The 27,129-nt window shown below is 40.4% G+C and overlaps 1 protein-coding gene and 1 long non-coding RNA gene across 4 annotated transcripts in view; one reads left to right on the top strand and one right to left on the bottom strand.

Moving 5' to 3' along the window:
* The window catches only part of LOC310765067 (BEN domain-containing protein 5-like), a gene marked incomplete at its 5' end in the record, with an annotated part of 723,703 nt that overhangs the window by 529,417 nt on the left and 167,157 nt on the right, over nucleotides 1-27,129 (bottom strand). The window lies entirely within an intron of this gene.
* LOC310765089 overlaps nucleotides 3,576-27,129 on the top strand; it is a 57,074-nt gene continuing 33,520 nt past the window's right edge. The window contains exons 1-3 of one of the 2 annotated variants that reach the window (XR_014549435.1): nucleotides 3,576-3,646; nucleotides 7,381-8,385; nucleotides 8,628-11,321. This is a non-coding gene — a long non-coding RNA (uncharacterized lncRNA). Of the gene's footprint in view, nucleotides 3,647-7,380; nucleotides 8,386-8,627; nucleotides 11,322-27,129 lie in introns of those variants that run through there. The other variant, XR_014549434.1, reaches the window with a different exon arrangement.

Genomic DNA, 27,129 nt, shown 5'->3' with positions numbered 1-27,129 from the left:
TCTATAGTTTCGGAATGTGAGTTGAAGTGATATTTCAGTAGGGAGAAAGTAAGCACCTCAGGACTAGTAATTAATGAATAACCTGGGGGGGGGGATCCCGCCCCATTGAGAGTTTCAGAACATCATCAACATCCCTTCCCCCTCAGTGCCCAAGAAGAAAAGTGTGTGTTGCTCCTGATGAGAAGTCCACAGGGCACAAGGCAGGAGTGGAGAGAGCTCCGAGGAAACAAATCGCTTTATCAAAAAGTGAAGGATATGTAGAAAGGCTGCTGGTTAATAGCCTGGCACTGTTCCTGGTTGTACAGGAAACCAACAGTTTTTCTGGGGGTGCAAGGGACAAAAACCTGATTCAGGGGTCCCTGGCTCTAGGCCCTTGCCTGGTCCCCAAGGTAAAAATTATATTCTTAAGGAATAAATCAAGGGGTAGGTGTGTGCATGCAAGTAGAATTGACAAGGCAACCTGCTCAATTCTGACTGTGAGGAAATGACCCCTGGAACCCTTGAAGAACCACTATGACCAACTGGCGGCACACTGAGAGACCTTGTTACTGATGTCCCCACCAGTGTCTAATGCCACCGCCTGTGATGTGCTATGGGATCACTTTCAGTTTATGCAACCTGATTGTGTAAATAAGGTGCTTGAATCCCTATGGCTCACCACATGCCCCATTGATCCAGAATGCGGCAGCTAGACTGGTGACTGGGGGCGGCCGCCGAGACCATATAACACCGGTCTTGAAAGACCTACATTGGCTCCCAGTACGTTTCCGAGCACAATTCAAAGTGTTGGTGCTGACCTTTAAAGCCCTAAACGGCCTCGGTCCAGTATACCTGAAGGAGCGTCTCCACCACCATCATTCTGCCCGGACGCTGAGGTCCAGCGCCGAGGGCCTTCTGGCGGTTCCCTCATTGCGAGAAGCAAAACTACAGGGAACCAGGCAGAGGGCCTTCTCGGTAGTGGCGCCCGCCCTGTGGAACGCCCTTCCAGCAGATGTCAAAGCGATAAACAACTACCTGACATTCAGAAGACATCTTAAGGCAGCCCTGTTCAGGGAAGTTTTTAACGTGTGATATTTTACTGTGTTTTTGGTTTCTATGGAAGCCGCCCAGAGTGGCTGGGGAGGCCCAGCCAGATGGGCGGGGTATAAATAAATTATTATTATTATTATTATTATTATTATTGATCTCTGTCCCTTTGGGCTTATTAAGCCTAGAAGAGTTTTGACTGGTTGGGTCCTGAGCATGGCTAATTTTTCACTGTGTGAAGGGGTGGACGGCTACTCCTAAAGAAGCCTAAAGAACTTTTAAAGAAGTTTCACTCCTAGTAAAGCAGCAGGTATGCAGCCTAGGGGTCCAAATTTGTCACTGGAAGGCCAGGTGCCCCCAGTGGCTAGAAGCACCTTTTATTAGTTCTAGCTGGTAGAGCGGTTGCAACCATTCAGTACTGATCTGTTATTTTAAAAAATCCACCACCCTGCCAATATATATTTAAATGATTTATTTTGCTATGTTTAAACTGCTGAGAACTGTATTGCCATGTCATCTGCCTTGTGGAACATGCTGCCCCTTGAAGTTAGATAGGCTCCACCATTTCACAGATTTTGCTGGATGTTTTAAAACTCTCCTATTTTCTACAGGCTTTACCAGAAGGATAAGTTGACAATCTTATATTTTTCTTTGGAAAACTGTTTTTATCTGTTGTTGTACAACACTATGGTAATTTGCAAGTTTTGATGGTTTATAAATATTCAAAGAGAACTGTGAAAAACAGTGAATAGCTGTGGTCTGAACTGCACAGTAGTCCAAAAGCTGTGGGTCAGGTCTTATTTCATATAGGAATTTGCAAAGATCCAATTCCTCAAGCATCCCTCAGTAGGTACTGTGCTGTCAAGGTGAGAATTTGTCCTTTTATATGCAAGTGTAACCTTGCCAATGCAGCATAAAGGATAACAGGAAGAAGGAAGCAGAGAAGATGAGAATCACAGAGCTGCCTAACAGCATTAGTTCAACTTTATTATGAAAGTGTTTTTAAATTCATGTAGGGATGTAGAGAAATGAATCACATCTGAGTGTCTATTATTTTTTGCATCTGGATATCACTAGGAAGTAACTGGACATAAATTTTACACTGATTCCAGACTGAGAAATACTGTATGATGGGTTAGCAGCAATCACCAGATCACTTCTGACAGAGAACTACTATGGGGACTTGGAAAACTCACATCAGTGCTTTAAGTCTTTGAACCAAAATCACCTGTGTGGAATTTACTACACTTGACATCCTGAATCTGAAATTATTCCCTAGCTATGCAAGGTCAGCTCTCCTCCTCAGAGAAATTGTAATAATAATAGCAGAAGGGACTGCTATATAATTGTTAAGGTGACATATATTCAGGGGACTCTTTGGGTCTATTTCGTTGGCTCCCAGCCCTGAAATGTCATATATTCATAAACTCTGTGATAAACTTGACTAGCAAAATGACAGGCCCAATTTCAGGTTATTGTGGGTCCTGAACATACACTGTTACACACACTGGGGCAACTGAATGGATGAGATGGTCTTCTCTCCTAGGTTGGCAGTGATTGCTGCTGTTGCTCCTGCTCCACTTTGCCATTTCCACTTTACGGGGAAGGGCTCATTGGTAGAGCATCTACTTTGCACTCAGAAGGTCCCGGATTCAATCCCTGGCATCTCCAGGTAGGGCAGAGGGAGAACCCTGTCTGAAACCTTGGAGAGTCATAGCTAGTCAGTGTAGGCAATACTGAGCTATAGGGACCAAGTCTGAGTCAGTATAAGGCAGCTTCCTACATTTACTTACTTGCTCCTTGGACCCACACTAGTGGCACTGAGGAGTAGAAGCAATTGCTATCATTGCTGCTTTATCTGCCTGCTTCCGCCTCCTAGAGTCAATGGGACAGCAGAAGCAAGGAGGATGAGCACGAACTAGGGAAGGTCTAAAATCCACCACGCCAAAACACCACCTTGTTTACTGGATGCAGAGTTGGGGATACATTTCAGTGATTTAGAAGGGGAGAACCATAAAAGGAATGAAAGTGAAGAAAGGACACCCTTGGTTGCTGGCAGGAGCCATCATTGTGAGGTCAAATCCAATTGAGAGCAGTGCTTCCTGTCCTTACTCAGGGGTCTCAAAAGGAAAAAAAAAACAACACACAGCACAGACAGTACTTGGGAGTGCACACATTCGAGTGGTAGCTGCTGAGAAAGACTTGTGAGGAGCAGTTTTGTGAAGCTCCCAACTTCAATTTTAAAAAGTTCTGGAAATAACTTTTGGCTCCACCATAGCAGAAGCTGCCATACAATGGGAAACAAATGCTAGAGGGTGAGTCAAGAGGGACTTGGCCAGTATGGCGGAGCCATAGCAATAGCTTCCCTTCAGCAGTGTTGCAGCCACATACTGGGAGGGGTAAGATCAGGGCTATGTGGGTGAGCCAGTCCAGCTCCATGTGTAGCTCCACCCCCACTGTCTGTAAGGGGCAGCGACCCTGGTGCCAGGAGACTATTGTGGTGAGTCCACCCTACAAGGCAAGTTGCTTCTGCAGTAAGCTAGTGAGCAAATGTAGCCACAGCAGCTCCCTTGCTACCACCAGACTGGTTCCTCTTTGAGCCAAAGCAGTGAGAAGAAAGGTGAGCTGCTGTCATCTGGCACAATTTGGACGGACTCAGGAAGTGATTCTCAGCAGGTTCCTTTACGAACATAATTCTTTTGCATCTAAAATGAATACAGTTGCAGACTGTAGATGTCTCCGTAAACTGCACTGAGAAGTGTTAAATAGCTAGATCTTCTCAAGTTTCCCACGAGCCTCACAAATTTTACTCAGGGCTCTGACAATTCAACACAACTATATGCATAAAGCCCCTAACCAAAGTGCTCCTCACCAAAATGCCTAAACTATCTTACTCCTGTCCTGCTAACATTATTTCCAGTTTGTCTACTCTGGAACAGAGCCCAGCTGGGTTCTTGGCATACAGTTCCATGATGACAGTTTACAGTAAGAGTTCTCTTAATGTTAAGTATATTATATACTTTGAGGCCATTATATTAAATATCTTTGTATGGAAAAATTGAAAGGTTTATTTTTATAGAGCTACAAATACCATGGGAATTCATTAAAAAGGCTTAATGTATAAAGACAGAGGTGGGGAGTAGAAAGCTGTATGTATTCTTTTAAATTATCCTAGTTTTCATAAAGTTTGATTATACCCCCTACAAGGTATGAATGCAAGTGTAAGAAAGTGTAAGATTAAGACACTTAAAAAAATTATATACAACACATTCATTATCATTCAAGGAAACAGTTGTATGCCACAAAAAATGTTTCACTCCAAGTGTTTCAGCACTTACAAACTCAAATTCTAAATATGTGATACTGTAATTAAAACCCAGAAAGGCCTTCAGGAAAAGGGGGACAATTTTGAAATGGATCCTACAAGCACTAGTCTCATTAGGCAAGCTACACATACAAACTACATTTGATCACCACCAACTCCTCTAGGAGTATCTATGCATATTTCTTAACCATAGAAGAGCCTTCATAACAAGGTATTTTAAAAATCTCCTATTTAAATGTGTATTCCACTCTTCAAACAGAGACTGATATGTGAAGAGTGCAATTAATTTAAAAGAATTTTTTCCCAGTACTCTTACCTTCCTGCTCCCGAAGCAAAACAGGGTATTTTTTATGTGCACCAATTTGCTTTCATTCTTTGGCCAGTGTAAACCATAGCAAGTACTGCTTAGTGTTATGCAGACTGGCATTAATTAAAATGTAGCTAAATGTGTTTTACAGTCCAATTTTTAAACTCTTGTTATATGCACTGAGTACAGAATTACTTCGGAATGTAATCATATTAAGTTTGGCTCTAGCTGTATTTAACAATACTGCTTTGTAGTAAAATTCAACTTGTACCATGTAAGCACTTGCATACTCTTAATCAAACATTGCAGTGCAATATAATCTAAAAGGAACATTCAAATCTCCTAATATATGACCAACTTCCTGGCAATTACATAATATACAACCTTTTACAGGTGATTGTGGGCAGAGAAATTTTGCTAAGCAGAGGAAAAATTAATTTTTGCCACTTGAAAATGGGCTTTGTTTTCTGATGGTTATAGTAGGCTTGCCATATGTCAGGAAAATTCCTGACATATCCTGGTTTGGGGGTGTAAAAATGGCATCAGAGGGGAATTTTGACAAACTGGCAAAATGTCAGGGGAAACCCAGATGTATGGCAATGTGATGGAAAAAGCAGAAACAGCTCAAAAAGCTATAAATCACTATTTTGGGGTTAGGCTTCCCCAAAAAAGCTCAACAATTTTGGTGGTTTCCTAAAAGCTCAACAACTTTGTGGGTGTCAGAAATTTTACTTTTTGAAAGATGGCAATGCTATGGTTATAGTTTCCCTATCCATTAGGTAATGCTATCCAAATTGGCTTTCACTGACTTTTTTTAACTAGTTCACCACCTAATAAGTTAATCTCCATATTTGTCAATATAAAAATTACCATATTTCTCTGTATCATGAATGCTAGATGAAACCTGGAATCTGCATACAACCTACTAAAGTGTCACCCAATCAGGTTTGCTATTCTCTTGTACACTTCATTTTAGGACTGTAACAAAAAAACAAAAGCTATAGTTTCAATATCAAACCATTTTCACCTCCGCCCACACAGTTGCTAAACATCCAACATGAGGAATTTTTCTAGAGAACTCAAAAGCTTGCTTACTACTTTGTGACATCAAACAAAGGCAGGGCCCAATGGTAGATTTTGCCGTTTTTCTTAAGAACCTACATAGCATCCTTTGCTTTTTGTGTTTGCTTAGATCAGGAATAAGGAATCTGTGGCTCCCAAGTTGTAGCTGGACTACAACTTCAATCATCCCTGACCATTGGCTATGCTAGCTGGAGCTGATGAAGTTGGAGTCCAATGAACTTTGGGAGGGCCACAAGTTCCCCAGGCTCTTTAACAACTATGGCTGGTTTTATTGGTTGGTTGGTTGGTTGGTTGTGGTGAGGGAAAGGGTAGGGTTTAGCTATACTTCTATTGCTATTGAATATTCTTGCCTTTTCTCAGTTATGCTTCTTGTGCTAATCTTAAAATGATCATAAATGAATGCTCCGATTAGTGGTGAGCTGAAATTTGCCAGAGAAGATATTTTCTGATACTATTTCTGAGAATTTTATACCCCACATCAGAAAAAAAGACCATTTTGCAAAGTATTTTCATTTGGTTTTGTTTGTTTCTGCTACATTTAGGTACCATTATTTGTTTGATTGTAAGTTGTCCAGAGAGTTTCACTTTATGGTGCGCTATCAAATGCTGAAAAAATAAAATATTTTTGCCTCCCCCTGCCCTGCCCACTTTGGTGATTGCCACCAGGGGTGCCAACTTGAATAAAATATTGTGGGGGACCAGGTAAGCCCAGCCCCACATAATCAATCACATGACGCAGTGCGCACACACCATTTAAATAGGAATGCCCATCAACTTTGTGGGGGCCCTGCCCCCTCAAATATCTTGTTGTGGGGGCTGAAGCCCCCATAGCCCCTAGGAGTTGGTTCCTATGATGGCCACCATTTTTTCCTCACAGTGCCCTGTAATGATGCTAAGTCAGGGGCAAGGCAGAATATGCAAAATGGTAACCAGTTTGACAACATAATCGCTGTGTCTTCTTACAGCAATAGCAAGCAGAGCGAGAGAGGGAGAGTTGAGGCAAAAGGCAGAAGCCATGCCTTCTGTTGCTGGTATGGAATGTGTACTTAAAATAAAACTGGTTCCGAAATGGAAACTTTGCCATTCTCCAGATGTTAATGGACTCCAGCTCCCATCGGCCCCAGACAACCTGGCAAATGGTCATGGGTGATGAAAAATGTAGTTTAGCAACATCGAGAGGATCACAGTTTCCCCACCCTTGCACTAGCTACCTTCAGATCTTCACAGCTTTGCTGAAGAGCCCAGGGCTTCTGTCAAGTCATAATGCAAAGGTGTTCAGGCATCTTAAATAATCCTTGTTTTATTGCACCTCCGCTATCCTTTATTGGTGTGCCATCCTTAGCTATTGAAGTTTATATTGTTTTATATTGGGTCCCTTATATGTAACTAAAAGATGCAGCATTTTTAAAGCTAAAATCAAGAAGAAACAACGTAACCAAATATTATTCAAGTCAACCATGACATGGCATGTAATCAAAATACAATCACTGATGGGGAAAGCATTTTCATAGCCATTGTCCATTTTGTATGAAATATGCATTAAATTATTAATAAGTCCTCTTAGGATAAAAATGTCAGAGCTTTTTAATATATGTTACCAGCACCAGTTCAAAACAGTTATTGTTTGCCTTCACCACAGAAATGCTATTAAGCCTGTGGCTGTGAGTGACTGAATCATCTAATCCAGCGCAGTAAAATTGACTATATAATCTGTCGGAGAGACGCTACATCTACCATCAAAGCCAGCAAAGCAGAACCCCACATTCTATTTTCAGGTTCCAATTTTTATCAATACCTTACTGTGATGTGACTGATGCTTAGTATTACCTGAGAATGATAATAACAAAATTCCTGATATGCCAGTTTCAAAAATCTAATGCACAAGAAACATATCTGGAGCAGCAGTTTCAGCAGTAATGGTGCAAATTACATCATTTGTAACCATTTTAAGGAAAGGATACCTTCAAACAACGATAAAATATGGGTGCAGTTCTGTATACATTTTTCTTTTGATATACTGCAAGCCATCCATGAAGTTTATTAATCTTTGCCACTTTTTCTATCAGTCATTAAGCTGTAGCTTTCGCTTGCATAGATATCTGGCTCAGAAGCAAAATAAGGTGTTTGTGGATGGGGGCAGGGGAGGCCCGAAAACGTATTTTAAAAGGCACAGTACCTGGCTGCAGCAGACAAATTGCAGCTCTCAACTAGCTCTTACCTGGTCTTGGTACACAAGGTTCAAAGTGATGGGGATATATGGATATAGATTAGAATTGCCACTGAAATCCTGTGTAAAATTAAATTCAAAGCAAAAGAGGGGGCTCCTCCTCAAGTGAAACATCGGAGTAATTTGTACAGAAGCCAAGAGAGTTTTAATAATACTAGCACAACCTCATGCAGAAGCAGCAGCCATCAAAAGCATAGGAAACTAACTCATCAGGCATAAAGAGCACATATGGTCACAAACCCACATTACAATCATCACATGAGAAACATTTTAAATGTATATAGTTTATGTTTCTATGTATATCCTGTTTTTCTGCCGCAAGGTACTCAACACAGCTTGCAGCCAGTAACTAAAACATATGAGCACACACTTCGGATTTCTCAGATCACTCCACATGAAAGCTATTACCATACAGTGGTACCTCAGGTTAATTACTTAATTCGTTCCGGAGGTCCGTTCTTAACCTGAAACTGTTCTTAACCTGAAGCACCACTTTAGCTAATGGGACCTCCTGCTGCTGCTGCGCCGCCGGAGCCTGATTTCTGTTCTTATCCTGAAGCAAAGTTCTTAACCTGAAGCACTATTTCTGGGTTAGCAGAGTGTGTAACCTGAAGCATATGTAACCTGAAGCGTATGTAACCTGAGGTACCACTGTACAGTATGTCATTCATGTACAGTGGTTTGTATGGGCTGAATAGTTTTCTTTATGCCAGGATGGGGGCGGGGACTTTGATTCTCTCTACACTGGTGCAACTTGTGAGATGTGGCATTGCAAAATGAGAGTGTTGTCCACCCACAACATGGCAGCTGAAACACAAAGGGGCCACCATGTCTCCTAGCCATCGTCTTCTTGGAATACAACACCTGCAAATGCAGACTTATGTATTCAGCTTTATTTAAGATAGTGGTCGTCATGTACGCAAACGTTTATAGAGTGTTAAAGCAGTAACAACATGTAGAATTTAAAATAGAATCTGGAATCTTGTGTGATATGATGAAAATTTTACAGTTTAATAATTCAAGCCATAGAGAAGCATCTCACAACCTTGAGTTCCTAGATATTCTTGAACTACAACTCCCATCATCTCTGACCACTGGCCATGCTGGCTAGAAATGATGGAAGTTGTAGTCCAACAACACCTGGGAACCCAAGGTTGAGAAAGGCTGGCTTACACAAAAGTGAAGGGGACTGCCAGTCACTTTCACTTTCAGTACATAATTTCTGTCTTAAACATGTTGTAAAACTGTTTAAATGGGTTGTATTCTGTATTATATTGCATATTTTAAGGTTCACATTTCATGTAAATGGGGGACATTCTCTCATTAAAAATTACAATAGTGATTTTATTGTTTTATCTTTTTGTAAACTACTTTGAGGGTTGTTTTTATTTTTTAAAAAAGCAATGAAGTGGTGTGTGTGTGTGTGTGTGTGTGTGTACACACATACATTAAATAACTAAAATTCATAAAAATCTTGAGAAGCAGGAATCAAGCCAATTTTCTCACTCAGTGACTCAGGCTGCTAGACCTTTTAGCTCAGCTACCAGCATGCAGGTTACTGTAACAAGTGGTAGAGTGTCTACGGTCAGTGCAGTGCTTTCACTTGATTGTGCCTTGAACATAAAGAGCAATTCAAAGTCAAAGTTCAAAATTGGATGCAAAAATATACAGTATTGATTTAGCAGTGCACAACACAGTAACAGCTGCACAAATTTTAGGGCAACGGCAAAAAGCAAAGGTGCAGGGAAAGGATTTGTGCTATTATTCCAAGTAAAAGTGGTTTCTGTGAAACGTCAAACCCAATTTCATGTCTGAACATCACTTGCCTCTTTCAGCCCAGGCCAATGCACTTCTATTGAAGTAGAACCCTTAAGACAGATGAATGCTTGTAGTTTGTCAAAGATATTTCTGAATTCAGAATCCCTCAGGCTAGAAGCCCCCATATTTCAAATAAATGACTCGATCTCACAGCCTTGTTCCATCATTTCAGGAAATTCAGGAAAACAGTTACAGTAACAAAAATGACTCAAACTTTAGATGTCACAGAAGACAATACAATACCAACTGTGTATTTTAGCTTCCTGTGTAAGATGGTTCATTAGATTCATCACTAGGAGATGGCTCAGAGATAATGTCAGTTCCACTGTTTTTTTGCTCAAATACACTCCAGGAAATCAAACTAGGACTAATGGGTTAATTTGTCTCCTCAATTGAGTGTCCTGGTTCCTTCCACAGATGGCTGCATGCTTTAATGCAGTTTCTGGAATTCAGATGTTCTTTACAAAGTTATCGTGTTGAAAAGGTCCATAGAAACTACCACTATTTTGTAAATACAAGGTTCTAAACTGTACTTCACAATCTATTGAATCCACTAATGGTTTGTGGTTCACATGTTACAATTTATTATCTATTAACATGTGAACATTGTGAGGTGCACTCCCAACCGCACAATAATTAGCATTATGTTATCATTTTAAAATAACCATCGTATTTTTTTGAACAGGAATAATAGAAAAAAATCATTTAACTATTTGGATGCTGAAGAATATAAAAGCTCTATCAGCAGAAGGTACAAACGTACAAAGCAAAGTGTTGGCATATCCATGGATGCCAAATAGTGCGCACACACACACACACACACACACACACACAAACAACTGGATGCTATACGTAAAACTGTGGCCATGGACTGCATGTGGCCATGGACCGCATTTAGGCTCCATGTTTAGTTCATCAGCTCCCATTATGAAATCCAGAGAAGCCCAGATTTCATTTACAAATCTTAAGGTTGAAGCTGTAGGTTGGAAATGTAAAAGAGACTCCCACATGTACCTCGGATTTTGTCTGATGGTATGAAGCAAACTTCACATCTCAATTGCTGGCCAGCAGGGGGAAGAGGGAGCAGCCAAGTGCTCCCTCAGCTCACCTTTAAGGTGAGCAAATGATGAAAAGCATGGATCAATAAAGTGTGATCCAGTACACTGAGGGAGAGTGGCATATCTCCTCAAGTTACAGCAGCAACAGTCCATGTGGTGCCTTGAGATGCTTTGCACTCTTGACTCCCACTGTCCATGACCAGCGCTTTTTCCTAGAATAGGTGTCAGTACTCACCATGAAGTTGTTACAGTAAGCACCACTCTTTTTAACAAAAAAGAGGTGCTGGTACTGTGTACTGTTGAGTACTCCTTGGGAAAAAGTACTGTCTATTACCAGTGGCCATGCTGGCTAAAGCTTATGGGAGATGGAGTCCACAGCATTTGAGGTGAAACCTCTTGGCTACCAGTGAGTTACAGGGTACCTGTGCGGTTCTGGAGAATGTTAGTTATTCAATGCTTGTTGCAGATCTTTACTGATTAATAAAGTTGCAAGTATGACTTAATTTACATCTGGGGTTTTTTGTATTCTTATAACATTCTATTGTATTTAAAAAATAATAAATTCACTGAATTAAAAAGTAATAATGTAAAGTTAAGGACCTTCCATCCAAATACTGGCATATGTCTTCATTCAGGGTGGGTGGGGGGAGAAGGTGGCAATGAGGAAGCACCAACCTCTAATGCAGGGGTAGCCAACATGGTGCCATCCAGATGCTTGCCCTTCTTTTTGGCAGTGATTGTATTTTATTAGGCCTGTGTGTGTCATTTTACATCCTGGTTCCAGAACCTTAAAATCATTGCACGGCCTATTCCTTGGTGAGGAGGCTGCATTCTAGCTATGTTTCGGAAACAAGCAGTCAAATGAAAGACTACAAAAAGTGGAGAGTGGGACCACAAACCTGCCACCAAAGCCCAAAACACAAATGGGGACACACACAGTTTGGACTGGCTTCGCCCCTAATCTCCATTCATTGGTCAGAAAATGTGTGCCTACAGATGTACTGGTAAGTTCTGAACTCCCAGTCATTTGGCAAAGCACTGATTGTTTGTTTGTACTAGAGCCTGGGTGGTATGTATAGAGGCCCCTATGCATAAGTTCCAATCAACATAGTCTCATTTCATACCTCTCTACCTTTTGGGCCATCTACACAGGGCTTTCATGATACAGACATGAGTTAAAGAAGATATCTTTCTTTTAAAAGCCAAACAGTACAAGGAAGGCCCCATCCCCTGCATGTACACAAACAAACAAAGAGAGACACTTGTTTTATCTTGCCGCCACCCTTTTTTCTGTACACACGGCTGCTGGAAAGTTTTGACAAGGTATATTTGTTTTTTGTTAGCATTCATAAAAGGTGTGAATAAGATTCTAAACTTTTTAGTACAAAGCAAATCCAAACAAAGAGAACACTCAAATTAAAGCTCTTTCATTTTTTTCTCCAAGACACAGCAGCCTTTTCTAAGCTTTATTAGAAAATTATCATGCCAGCTGTCTCTTTTCCTTGACTGTTATTCACACAATATGCCTCTCTCTTGTTTCTTTTCAGCTTTGTACATGTATAATGATGAGTTTTTCTAGAATGGAAAACCCAGTGGAATATTAAAATTGCAAAGAGCAGTTCTTCAAGTTAATTTCGCCGAAGTGCATCACAACACAATACAACATTGTAAGAATGAATATCTAATAGGGCCTCATTCATGGAAATTAATTAAAAAATGTTATTCTGAATATAGCTTTTCATATATGTACCATTGTCTATTGGCAATAATTTTAAGAAGTTAAACATTTATGAAAATAAATTGTTCAAGACCTATTTAATGGATTATGTTATGAACAGCGAGCTACCCTTTATTTTTAGGAATTAAAACTGTGGATTTGGTTGAGAGATGTGTATACTATTATGATTCTTCAGGAAAAAAGAAGGATATTTTTAGTCAAGCTGTAGCTTTATTTAGAACAAATTAGATTATCAGCACCACTGTTGTGCCTTTGGGCCAAACTAATTGTAGCACGTCTTACATGTTTAGCTCATTATTACTTAACCAACGGCAGTGGGGGTGAGGAGGAATCCACATGAGGACTGCAGTGTTGAGGCTAACCCCCTTCCTCCCATGCTGTTTTGCCATCAAAAAATGCCAAAATGGGCTGCAAACAACTTCTTTGGGAGAGAACAGAGTGATTTTAAGAAGGAACTCTGCATTGGAGGAGGAGTTTAAAGCATTTTTTTTTTAATCCCCATCCTCCACCACCCAGCTGCTTTTTTTTGTTAAGAATGAACAAAACTAAGCACAGATGAAGAAACACATTACTGTGTTGGTTCACATGATATGCAGAAGCCAAACTTCAGTTTAGTCGGATTGCATGAATGTGCAGGCTCCTGAAAAGGCACCTTACTCCTCCCTGGTCCTTTTTTGCCTGCCATGCTAAACCAAGTCAAGGATTGGCTTAACAAGTCATCTGAAGCTCCATTTGCCATTGGCTCTAGTTCTCCCTACTGTCAATCCCTCTGCCTTTTACTGTAACAGTCCCAATAGGCAGCAGCCTCTACAAGCCTCCGTGGTAATAAAAAGTAGCTGCCACGTGACTAAGTTAGTGTTTCAAGGGCCCCTTAACCAATCAAAAAGGGGTTAAACAAGTGTATACTATATGAACAGATACAATAACGGAAGAATGAAGAGACTGGTAGTGCAACAACACATGGATGGCCGCAGGTTCTCCCATCCTGATCTAATCCATGCATAGGGATGTGTATGACATTGATATTGCAGCATTCAGAGTGCAGAGTATAAAACACAAAATGTTTAAATAATAAATACAGCGTAATTCAGATCACTACATCTCAAGCATGCTAAGTAAGATCATACTGTACAATTAACAGCCCTATTTTGTGTACACCGTCACTGGTATACACCAAAAGCTTAAGAAAACAAACTCAACATGCATTTGGCAGGCACACCAGAAAATAGTCACTGAGTGGATCTCAAATGCTTTCTTAATAAGCCAATGCTTTGGGGGCAATACTTTCTGGATTATTTTGAAAGTAACAGCTAAAACAGCTGAGTATATGGGCAGTTCCCTTTGCTTAACTAAATGGGGTGGGGTGGGGAAACCTTAGTTGATCTTTAAATGGTATGGCAGGTTCAGGGTGGGAGTAGTTACAAACACAAGCAAATGTTGCAAAGGTCTGATTCACATATAACACTAAACCAAACCATGGCTTAGTGCAAATGTGTTGTGTCTAAATGTGGGCTCATGATTTGTTTGGGGGAAACAAACCACGAACCCACATTTGGACATAACACAAGTAGTAAACCAAGAACTAACTTTGGTTACAGTTCGTGGTTTGTCTGAAGTAAGCTGTGGTTTGGTTTAATGCTGCGTGCAAACTGGACCAAAAATTCTTTGATTTTCTCCTAAAAGTTATTCATTTTTCTAACTGTCAATCAAACTTCTCCAAGGACTAGCAGCACTGCTATAAAAAAAATCTGCCTTTTCTGAAGCATGAAAACATATGTGCTAAGACAAATAAGCAATTACATATGTCTTTGGATAAGTTTAAATGCAGTGCTGTTCCAGGACAAAGTAGCAATAGGAAGAATGAAATAGCATTGAAGAAGCCACTACCATCATTTGCCCAAGAATACTGTTGCATGCCACCCCAATCTCTGAGCAGTTTGTTCCAGGGGTTCCAGGCACTTACCCAGGTTTCATGTTTCCTTCAGAATGAGGCACAGTGGAAACTGTGGTGTCTTTATGATATATGCTTTACTTACACATATATATAACCTGAACCAACAATGAAGGGGGGAGCTCACAACATTAATACCCCAAGAGCGCCTTGCTTCCCCAATAGCTTTGCTCCCCTGGATTCAAACAAAAATCTACATCACTCTGTCTCTCTCTTCTCCTAGCTTGCTACTTTTCTTCTAGCTTACATCACTTCACTATCTGCTCACAACTCTGGCTTTTTATGTCTAACTACCCACAAGCTGAGGGAGGGGGCCCCACCCATTTTCTGTCTTGCACAGAGCTCCTTCCTTAATGGCCCATCACCTTACCAGGAACTTAACTCAGCTTTCCCAGTAATTAGAAGGGGCCCAGGCATTCGCCCTACCCACCCCCACCCCCCAAAAAACTTGTAACACTATTCATTTGAATGTTCAGTGGTAAATCTAATTCTGTAACCCTGCTTTTCAATTAGGTATTCTTCAGATGTTTTTACTGGGGATTCATTATTCCCTGCTGCTTTCGTACACGGATTAGTTAAATTTGCAGTTTAATTTCCATCATACTCTTCTAGAATAGTTTCTCTTGTTCCGCTTCCACAAAAATCAACAAGTTATTAAAGTCCTACAAGCAATCATCTGTACTAAGAGGTTAAAATGGGTGGCAGTGGGTGAGACCAAAAGATATATATGCCAATTGCTGACATTCTCTCGGGAAATGCCACCAGTTATGAACTACAAGTTTGGATTGTCAGCTATGTAGGAACGGCTGATATTCTGCCATTATGACTTTTGTGCAAATGAAACTGTGTGGGTGAAAACTGTATTTAAGCAGAGTGCCTGGGAATTTGTAAAATGCAGACAAAGTTTCCCACTGCAATTTAACAATTTAGCAGGTAACTTCAACAAATAGGAAAGTAAATCGGAGAGAAATCAAAGCCAGCCTGTCAAAAGAAAAACCGAGCAACGAAGTGCTCTACCCACCACCAGGTAAAATGGGAGACCATTCCCTCACACCACATTTTGCTTCTAATAGGATACAACTGTGATAAAAGATAAGTTTTCTCCATTGCATTCTTTAGCCGCAAAACAGGCAAGATAAGCAACAGGACACAATATTGTGCTTGTATGGTTCTCATATACTTAGTGAGAAATTATATTTAACTTGCAGTCATTTTTTTAACGACACACTTTGAATGTTACTGTTTTCGTTCATTGTGATCTTGAGCTTTCCCTTATGGACTACAAAATCCATTTGCACCATATGCTGTTATAATTTATTCCTGTTCTTATTTTTAAAACTCGGGAAGATGAGTCATGCATAATCTCAGATACATTTCAAAGACAGTGTACAATATGTCTTTTAATATATTCTCGCAATGCTACACAACGTTTGCAATTCTCAGCACAGCTGGACATACTAACTCTACAAATAGGGATTCCATCGTGTCAGCCTTGTCCGTATTAAAGCTATATGGGAAAAATCACACTGCTGCCCTTTGGCAAGAAATGGATGTTGTTGCAGATGCTATCCTTTACAAACTAAATAAGCAGGAAAATATGACCTCTCTCAAAGCAGTTTATCCACTGTGTGAGAAAACTAGGGTGGCAGTTATAGGGGTCATGGGATGGGGGGGGGCTACCATATAATGCAGGGTTAATAGACAGCCAGGACTCCAGGATAATATAGATAATGACTGTGTTGGGAGTAAGGTGGCAGGGATTAGAATTGGACTCAAAGAAGGATACATTGTGAGATTGCAGCAGGCTCTCTGTCCAGTTGAGGGGAGGTCTAGAGTGTTCCTGGAGTTGCATATTCGGGACAGATTAGGGATTCTGCTGGTTTAGCAGCTGCCTCACTGTCCAGTAGTCTCCCGGCCTGAGCCGACAGAGCTGGTCTCAAAGGCAATGTTGAGGACTCTCAGACTACTGGTTTCGGGGATTTCAACTTCTATGCCAAGGTGACCAGCTCTGGGGTGGCTCAGGACTTCATGGCTGCCATGACAACCATAGGGCTGTCCCAACGTGTCATCAACCCAATGCAGGTTACACTCTGGACATTGTTTTCTCAGCTGGAGAGGAATATACCGGTAGTTATCTGAAAGCGGGGGATATTGACATCTGTCCCTTGTCATGGCCAGATCACTTCCTGTTGAGATTTAGGCTCTCAGAACTTTTTCTCCTCTGCAGAAGCCCTCCCTGGAACTGGAAAATCTTGCCCTTTTGGGCAATCTCCCCTTCTTGGGAGCTTCTTGAGTGGGTGGTTACAGACCAGATCAAGCGGCTTTTGAAGGAAACAGTTCTACTTCTCCTTTACAACTGCTGATGTGGCAGTGGATATGCTAGACCATTGTCTTGCCTCACCAATGGACTGGATGAGGGGCAATAAACTGAAGCTGAATCCAGATAAGACTGGGGTGCTGTTAGTGGGTGGTTCCCTAGATTGGATGGATGGATGGGAGGTTGCTTGCTCTTGGTAGGGTTACACTCCCTCTGAAGGAACTCAGGGCTACTTCTGGATTCTTTGCTGTTACGTGAGGCTCAGGTGGCCTCAGTGGTATGGAGTGCCTTCCATCAGCTTTGCCTGATGGCTCAGCTGGGCCCCTATCTGGACAGAGCTAGCCTAACTTATGTTGTCTATGCTCTGATAACCTCTAGGTTAGATTACAGCAACACATTTTACGTGAGGTTGCCTCTGAAGATGATATAGAAACTTCAGCTGGGGTAGAATTTAGTGGCAAGGTTGCTCACTGGAGCAAGAAAGTTTGAGTCAAAGAACAGCAATCCGTGGAACTCAACTTCATGCTGTTACAAACATTCTGCCTGCGCAAGCATTTCAGCTTATCAAATGGAACGGTCTCCCTCATCTCCCACTGCGCACTATTCTGGGGCTCTCTCAACCTCCCCGATCCTATTTTGGGAGGACTGGTGGGGGGAGGGAGCAGTGGAGAGAGCCACACTGCATATGTGGAAGTCTTTGTGTAGGACTTCCACCCACAGGGTTCCTAGGGTGAATCTCACACTATAGGTTTTATGTGGCTCACCTTTTATGAGGTCAACATAGATCAACTACAGATCTACTTTTATCTCTGAGTCATACTGTATTAATTTCCTTGCTTTCTGAGATCATCAGGCAAAGCTCTGATTCCTATTCTACCTAGCTCAAAGCGAGATCTGTGAGGGCTTGGAGCATGCGTAGAAGCATACTGGATTTTGCATAGGCCATAATTGCTGATCTTATATAATTCTATCTTGTTAGTTTTATGGTCATTTCACATCTTTTATGTAATGTATTTACTGCTTTGGGTCACCAGATAGGGGAGAGAAATGGGATACAAGTTGAATAGATGAGATTTTACTTTTTAATGTTAAACGTTTATAAATCATACCATCAGAGAACTTTCAGGGATCAGAAAGCACAATAATCGATGCCAACTGCCTGAAGGCAAAATCTTTTCACATTGTGCCATCTATGTGGAGGTTTTTGTTATATGTTTTGGGGACCATGTATCACAAGGAGACTGCAAAGAGTGAATAAGGTACTCTTGACCAGAGAATAAAGCAAACAAGAATGCCCAAGAAAGTACAAGTCAAACCACACAATGAAAGAGAAGTCAAGTAATAGTAATATTTAAAAGGTTACTAGTTGTAGAGAGAGATTCATGCTGTGACTCATTTGACTATTTATTTGGAAACCATAATTTGCATTAATACTGAATTTTTAAAAATCCTGAGCATTTTAAATAATCACACTCTTTTCTGATGTATCCTCTCTAAAGATATCAATTCTTTCCAGGATGAGCCCTGAAGAATTTGAGATGTTTCCTTCACATCTCAACATCTGCCTACACAGCTGTCATGTTATACTTTTTCTAGTAACAGCTGCATGTCACAGCTGTGTTGAAAAGGGTAGTGAGCATAGAAGGGTATACACTATGAACAATGCTGAAAGCAACAACAGAATGTGTGATATTACTCATTTACAACCACAGTGAACAATGTTGAGCCTTTTGTAATTTGGCTCAACAAGAATACCACCACTTTACCAGTCCATTCCTTTTATTTATTGAAAGCATTAAGAGGCATTTTCATTTTGAAGTATTAAAAGCACTGCTTATATTTCCTCTCCTGACCCTCAAGTAAATACTGAGAGAACAAAAGTGCTTTCAGTGTGTGACAGAAAGCCAGAACTTCAATGGAACTTAGACTTCAAAGTCACTAAAGTGCTTTTGAAAATGTTAACACTCATTCCTTGCTAGTTTGAATTAGACACTCATTGTTCTAGACCAAATGGAGCTATAACAGTTATTCATTGTAAGTCTTTCTCCTCGTTTTAATAGAAATCCTTCCTTTGCTAGGATAAAAATAAATCTTCATAGGAAAACCAATCAAATGTGACAATGCTATCTGATTTTTCATAATTACATATAAACTCTATATTTGAAGTTATAGTAGTAAAGTAAAATTGGCTCATATGTGTCCTCAATGTATCAGTTTAAACTTATTACAAACTGAGTGGTTTTTCCAACTGAAGGGAAGATTTAGGATGGCCAGATTTAACTGTACAACTGAAGAGTCAGAGATAAAAATTAATTTCTGCGGTTACTATAGTAATCTACACAACCTGAAGAAAAAGCAGGTCAAAGATTTTTGCCTTTTGCTACAAGTTTCCATAAGATCCAACATTTCAAAAACATTATTCAAACATTTTTTATTTAAGTGCCCTCATAGCCACTCAACTTTAAAAGAAAATATTTCACATAATTTATTTAAAACCATTCACCTTGGATCTTATTGAAGCTTGTAGCAAAATGGCAAAAATATTTGACCTGCTTTTTCACAAGGTGTTGTAGAGTACTACCACAACCTCTTTAAGATACTCAAACAGAAATTAAATTTTCTATTTGGCTCATCAGTTATACAGTGCCCCTCAATAGAAAAACCATTCAGTTTGTAAAGCAAGTAGATACATTAGGATATTTGTTTAATTTATCACCTGCTTTGGCAACTACAGAATGCAAAGTTCAGTTTATGTTCATGATGCTTCAGCTCACAGCCTTTAAAAATGAAATAAATCGGTAATGGTGACATCATCAAGGCGTTCTCCCATACACTTTTAGAAAGTCAAGCCATTGCTATAGCTGTCTTGCCAATACAATTGTCCTGTTCGGCATTGATGGAGAGGTTGCTGATTATGATAGAACCCAGGTACACAAAATCATCCATCACCTCAAGCATGCTATCACCAATTTTGATGTGTGGAGTGCTGGTCATGTTCTGACCCAGGATGTTGGTCTTCATAAGGCTGATGGCAAGTCCAAATTCCCTGCAGACTTGGGCAAAACAGTTGATGAGCCTCTGTTGGGCTTCCCCAGAGTGCACTGTTAAGGCTGCATAATCTACAAACTGTATCTCTCTGATAAGGACTCACTACACTTTTGTCCTGCCACAGTTGAACAGACCCCCTGTCACTCCTTGAATGGATACACACCCTGTCTTCAGTCATGCTGAAGGCAAATGAGAGCAACAGGGAGAAGAATATGCCAAACAGTTGGGGTGAGAACCCATTATAGATCTGTTCATTGATTAATGTGGATACTAAATTATTTACAGGCATACTGGCCAGTAGGCTTTCAAAAACCTTGCCAAACCATGTGCACCATGACCTAGTTGGATTCATAAAGCAAAGATCTAATAGCCTTCCCTATTAGAAGGGTTATCAATACAATTTTTTGGAGGCAATCACATCTAGAACCTACTGTTCTCCTGATGCTGGACACAGTCAAGGCATCTGATCATTTAAACCGGCAGTATCTCTTTACAATTCTATGTTCCTTTGGTTTTAGTGCATCCTGGGTTGATATGCTGCATAATTTATACTATGGAACACTGGACCAAGTTCTGGTGAATGAGGAACACTTTTCGGCATTTCCCATTGGCTGGGGGACCATCGTTTCCTCTGTTGCTCCACCCCCGCCCCCGGCCATGGAACCCTTAGTTGAGGTATTAAAAGCAGATGGTGATGTAAAAGGTTTTGAATTATTTGGAAAAACTCATCAATATGTTCACAGATGATGCTGAGTATTCCTTTCTGAAACCTCGTTACCTGCTGTTAATGCACCAACTTGCTATAGATGGCAAGGTATTTGCATTCACTGTCAACTTCACCCTGCCAAACCTAGAACTGCATTGGCACGAAACATCTGGCCTGAAACTTTGTAATGCCTACTTTTAATACATGGGAGTGAATATACCTAAGAATCTATCCAAACTAGAAAAATGGAACTTTACTCCCTCGATAAAAGATTGAATAACCAAGATTAAAAAATTATCAAAGCTAACATCCTCATGGTTGGACAATTTCTATAACAAAAATGTTGCTATTAATACACCTTCTTTACTTATTCTGAGTCTCACCAATAAGCATACCCATTTCTCATGTTAATAATTGGGGGGGAGGGATCTACTAAATTTTATTCATGCAAACAAGAGAACTTGGCTACTTCATAAAACCCTTTATAGGTTCAAGAAAGAAGGGGGTATAGCAATGCCTAACCTAAAATAGTATAAAGACTCCGCTCACACAATATTATTTTGATTTTACAAGGCTCAGCAAGGTCCCATGGTTTAAAATGGAGGATGACAGAGGTCAAGACTTTATGGAGTGGGTTAGAATGGGAAAGATGGAGTGAAGCTTGGACTCAGAAACTTTTCAAATAGGAATTTAACATCAGTTGGTGGCTAAGTACAAATTTACAATAGCACAATAGAGTGTGGACAACCCACTCTTATGCAGGTTTATCTCTGGATTGGGACAAATGAAAATAAGCTACTAAAGTAAGCATATTTTAATAACTCAATTTTTCTATGCATCATCAGCTCCTGCCTCCCCTAGAGGGCTTATTAGATTCATATAAGAAAATTCCTATCACCTAGCTACTTAAAAGTTGCATTAATCATTTTAAACTCCTCCCAAATCATGAGCAGAAGGTCTGTTCTTGTGCAATAAATATAGATGCTCCCCATGGGTGTGACTGTACAGTTAATAGTGTATATATGCACAAGAAATACTGCAGACAAAATTTGGCAAACATGGACAACATGTAGTTTGGCAACATATATGAATGCAGCAATCTCTTATGGCTGTGGAAATTTTAATGAGCTTAAAGGAGTTTGTCCCACCACAGCCTGTATTGTCCTTGTTGCCATAAAACAGAATTTCACAACATGCCTGATGATATCCAGAACTTAATCAGCAAGAAGGTATTTAACGTAAGTTTCCTCTAAACGGCTAGGTAATTTCCTTAATAATGTTTGAATTAGCTCTCTTTGGGTATCACAATACAATGGGCAGTATAGAATAACGTGCCCAATGGATTCAAACTCATTAGACAGGCATAGGCAAACTCGGCTCTCCAGATGTTATGGGACTACAACTCCTATCATTCCTAGCTAACAGGACCAGTGGTCAGGGATAATGGGAATTGTAGTCTCAAAACATCTGGAGGGCTGAGATTGCCTGTGCCTGTCATTAGAGTTGCATGGGCATAATCTTTGTTCAACTGGGATGTCATGATATCTGCCCTCTAATAGAGCTGAAGGGAGAACATTAAAATGGGTTCTGGGGAATGCCAATATTTAGGGTTGGGGAAGAATGTAAGATATTTTCTATCATTGTTTTGGACTGCTGGTTTCAGAATAAAATTATTTAAATTGAATTATGTTTGTGTTTTATGAGCTTGATTATCTATTGTAAACTGAAATTGAGCACCTCCTGGCAGCAAATCAGTCCAGAATTTAAATATGAGTGAATTATCTTGCCTGCACCCACCACAGAATGGATGGAATAAGCCAAGTACTGTGAAATAGCCATGGAGAATGCTTCAGAAAAGCTCACATTTGATTTGGTAACCCATTAGTGATTGTGGGGATAACACTTTCTGTAATGTGATAACACCACTGAAATCTAGATCAACATAAACAGAGATGATGTAAAAGTGAGTGAGAATTCTGTTGTCTCGTGGAACTAGATATTAATTATGAGACAAACATGGTCTGGCTTCATTCCTGGAAAACTTTGCACTTGTCTCAGAGCTACTCTCAGCCAGTTCCAGTTCTTCTATATTATTAAAGTTTTTGAATAGTATCTTGAACATAATATTTTTATAGTTAAATCTTTGTAGTACCCTCAGTCTGAATATTTATGAAAGCATGTGTATTTTTCATTTTTTTACATATAGAAAAAATGCCTCATAAAATATCATTACCAGCCTTAGTATACCCTCAATTTTCTGTAATAAGAATGTATCCTTTCTTCTCCTTTCTGCTCACATGAAATCTATACTATCCTAAATAGAAAAATAGTAGCCTTCACAGCTAAAAGAGATCATAATTTTTGCTTAAAAACTTGACTGTGATCCCTGATTTGATTTTTCTAGGATTTTAGCCCATCCAGTCTCAGAAGCTGAGAGTTTGTTGCAATGAATCCAAGCACACCCACCCACCCACCCACCCCTAATGGAAAACATGGGATGTTAAAATCCCCCTTTTTCTTCTTCTTCTTGTTCTTGCTTACTTTCACCCATGCCACCCCTCTCATTCTTTGTTCAACTGTGGATATGCTCACAGCTTAATTTTTTAAAAAAAATCCACACTTTTTCCTCTGTATGCTGCATCAGGACTAGAGAATATAATTTGAGCTCATGGCTATTCTTTATTAAATACTTTACTAGGTCAAACCAAATAATGATCATCATATCATAAACATGCAACAAAACATAGGCATGTTCAATTAGGAGCCTTTGCTGAATTGGCAAATAAACTATAGAAGAGGAACATTTCTCTCCTGTTAAAGTAAATTACATCCCTAGTGGATTCTCAAGGCTAACTATTGTCTGAATAGCTCCTTCCCAGTAGGTCCTCTCATTTCCCTCTACAGCACAGTGGTTTTTAGACTGTTAAATACATAGGGACACTGAGTGTTTTGCTCACATTCATGTCAATTAAAGATGCTGGTGAAGGTCACTGGCTTCAGGGCCTAGTGAGGAGTTTGGGGGGGGGGGTTACTAATATTTACCTCAAAGCAGAAGCCAGCATTAGAAAACAGCCAGTTCTTCCAGCTCAGATTAAAATAGGAGCCAAAGAAGATTGTGGGCTGAAGTGCTACACTGAAGAGCTGTCCTTGCTAAAAGTGCTGTTGGATGGGCGTGCAGAAGCTCACCTTCTGAAGCAGGAGTGTGGTGTTCTTTTGCCCCAGAGCAGCAGCTTTGCAAGCTGCAACTCTTCAAAGAAAGAACAAAACTATGAAAAGCAGTAAGAAACATTTGCCTTGGTGACTGCTTTGATAGGGAAAGTTAACTGAGAATGGCTCAGAAATGACTGCTCATAAATAAGTCCTAATGAATTTCATGAGGTTTACTCACTGGTAGCAGACATCAGGATTACAACTTTAGACCCTCTAAAGCTCTGATCAAGTATCCATGTTCATCATCACAAGGCCTATTTGTTTAGTCAAACCTTTGGCTAAACAATGTGCTCTGACTTGTTTAAAAGTATTCATTTAGTCTGATTTTTACTGGATTCATTTGTTGTGGCTATAGAAATTCACAGTGATGATCTATATCACAATTTCAGAATAATACATTGACGATAAAAGGAAGGAGCACAATTACACCAGTATCAGGGTCTGCACTCCATATTATGTGTTTGTAACGGACGTTTGCTATTATGAGCAATTGTGGAAAGAACTCAAATGGCCAAACCCAGACTAAGACATTTACAGAACAGGCGAATAACACACTTGCAGTGCATTCATGAAAGTATGAAAATCAAATAATCAGAAAATACTCTGATCTAAGTGTGGCCCATGGTTACCAGTGGATGATGCTGCTATATAGGAAAAGATATAAAGAGGTTCTTTAAATTACATAAGAAAGCTTCTGTGTATCTGAATCCATAAGCAAGCTAAGCTCTTTGCTTTCAGAATGGTTAAAAGAGCAAATCACAATGTCACAGAAACAAAGTTAATGTGACATTTGCAGAACATGAACTTCTGTCATATTACTATCTTATTTTCAAATATAAATTGATGAGGCAAGCAGTCTTTCCTTGTGGTTATTTTTTTCGTTCTATACAGGGAAAGAGAGAATAGTAAAGTATTTCCAAGAAGTGTTAAACCCAGTACTAACCTCATTTACTTACAACAGAAGACTTAACATTGGATGTGTGTAAGAGAGAACCGGAGGAATAGGGGCAAGAGGCCACAGTCACATTGTACAGCAGATGCAAATGCTTCAGAAGATGAAAAGTTAAATCACTGATTCAGAAACAGTGTGGTGAAGCCAGAGCAAAAGGAACTTCCCTCATTTAAAAATAAAGCAAAGGAATTTGTGCCTTTGGCTGTATGATACAAGAAACAGGTAGGCTGGCTGAAAATATGGGTGCTGGAGAAATAATCAATCATGGCTTGAAACACAGGGGCAGTGACTACACTCCATCTTCCCTAAATGGTGAACCTGAAGGTAGGACATCCATAGCTTCCTAAAGGTCTCAAAAGCAAGTCAATATTTTTCATAAAAAGTTTGACATCTGGTCGCATGGGAACAAATTGCAAGATCAGTGGCTGGATGTCATCATTCACTTAAAGCAAATGAGGAGGGGGCGATATGGATCATGGCCATGGTGCAGGGGTTTGAGAGTGAAATGATTTCCATCCTTTCCCTCACATACATTGTCCCATTCCTGGAGCTGCTCTTAACCAAAGAGATGAAAACACACAGGCACCATACAAGAAAGCAATATAGTCACCAGAGAAAATGAGACAATACCAACCCAAAGCTTGCTGGAAAAGCAGTCTCACATTCCCTTCTGAATCCTGGCAGGGATATTAATCTACGTAGCTGTGCAGAAGGCTCCACAGTTTAGGGGTCACTACCATAAAGACTCTTGTTCTAGCCGCTACCAGCCTTACTTGATGCAAGGATGGAGCAGCAAAGCAATGCCAATTGCCCACATCTCAAGTGGTGCATCGACCTGCAGTTTTTAATAATAAATAAATAAAATAATGACATGGATCTATAAAGTGGTGGAGCTTCATACTCCGGCACCGGGGGCGGAGAGCAGGCGGGGGCGTGGCACGAGTCCTGGGGGCATGGCGCACCGTCCTGGGGGTGTGGTGCACCTCCTGTGGGGCATGGTGCCCAGAGCGGGGGGGGCAGCCGCGATGGCACCCCACCAGGATCATGGTGCCGGGGGCGGTGTGCTCCCCCCGCCCCACTCTTCCTCCGCCAGTGGATCTATACCAATAAGTTTATTCATTTTATGCTACTTCTTTATATTGAAGTAATATTCAGATGGAGAGGCACTGCACAATAACTGCTTGCCAAGTGGCTACCACTATCCTGTAATTTTTTTCAGTTTCTAAATCAGTTGGTCAAAGGACTAGTGCACGTTGTGGAGATTGCATCAGTGGTGAACTGGCTCACCGTGGGATTTCATCAAGGGATTTCATCCATACAACAAGAGCCTTCCTGCCCACCTGCAAACAGGAAAGCAGTAGCAGGTTATAGAAAATCCCCCCATCCAAGTCATGAGTCACTTTACAGAACTAGCTCACCGTCTAGTAACTGTTGTCCCATGTAGCAATTTTGAAATGCTATCTATGTAGCAGATATACAAAGCTGCAACTCTGTATACCTGAAGGAGCCTCTCCATCATTCAGCCTGGACACTGAGGTCCAGCTCCAAGCGCCTTTGGGCAGTTCCCTCACTGTGAGAAGTGAAGTTACAGGGAACCAGGCAGAGGGCCTTCTCGGTTGTGGCACACGCTCTATGGAATGCCCTCCCATCAGATGTCAAGGAGATTAAAAAACGTCCCTTCAGATGTCTTCAGAAAGTTGTTTAAGTTTAATGTTTTGCTGTGTTTTTATTCTGTAGGAAGCCACCCAGAGTGGCTGGGGCAACCCAGTCAGATGGGAGGAGGAGGAGGAGGAGGAAGAGGAGGAAAAGGATATGTTGGCATTATTTGAGGTGCTGGCAGCTTATAATTAAAAATATTTTTTTCCTCTTCCAGTTTAGTATTTCTGTTCCTCCTCCTTTCTTCTTCACTTTTTTGTCAGAGCACTAGCATAGATTTATGTATTTTGTTTTACTCTCCCAAGCAAGTCATTATTTCCCTGCACACCGTGACTGTTCTCTAGTATGTAAAGCCTATAGTTCTTCAGTTGAGCAGTAGAAATGACTCATTTGTTTGTATACAGAATATATCACAATTGCAATTTTATATCAAATTAAATTGCTTATAAATATTAAGATGATTAATATGCAGTGTTTGCATAAAGTAGGTCCCATGTTGCTTGATTTTCTGAGCCAGCCTCACTCATATGCTGGGTAATTATATAGATTTTTTTATTGTTGTTGAGGAAGTAAAATGTATGCAGGCATTTTTGAGAAATAGTGGCCTTGGGGATTGCATGAACAATGGATCAGATTCTCTTGTTCTTGTAAAGTTTAAAATCCACATTTCAGACGCTTTAATTGGGGAGAGGAGGATTTCAGTATAC

This window comes from Podarcis filfolensis (genome assembly GCF_964270895.1).
Source record: "Podarcis filfolensis genome assembly, chromosome: 6".
Lineage (NCBI taxonomy): Eukaryota > Metazoa > Chordata > Lepidosauria > Squamata > Lacertidae > Podarcis > Podarcis filfolensis.
Note: the sequence above shows the minus strand (reverse complement) of the source record. Positions and strands in the feature narration are given on the sequence as shown.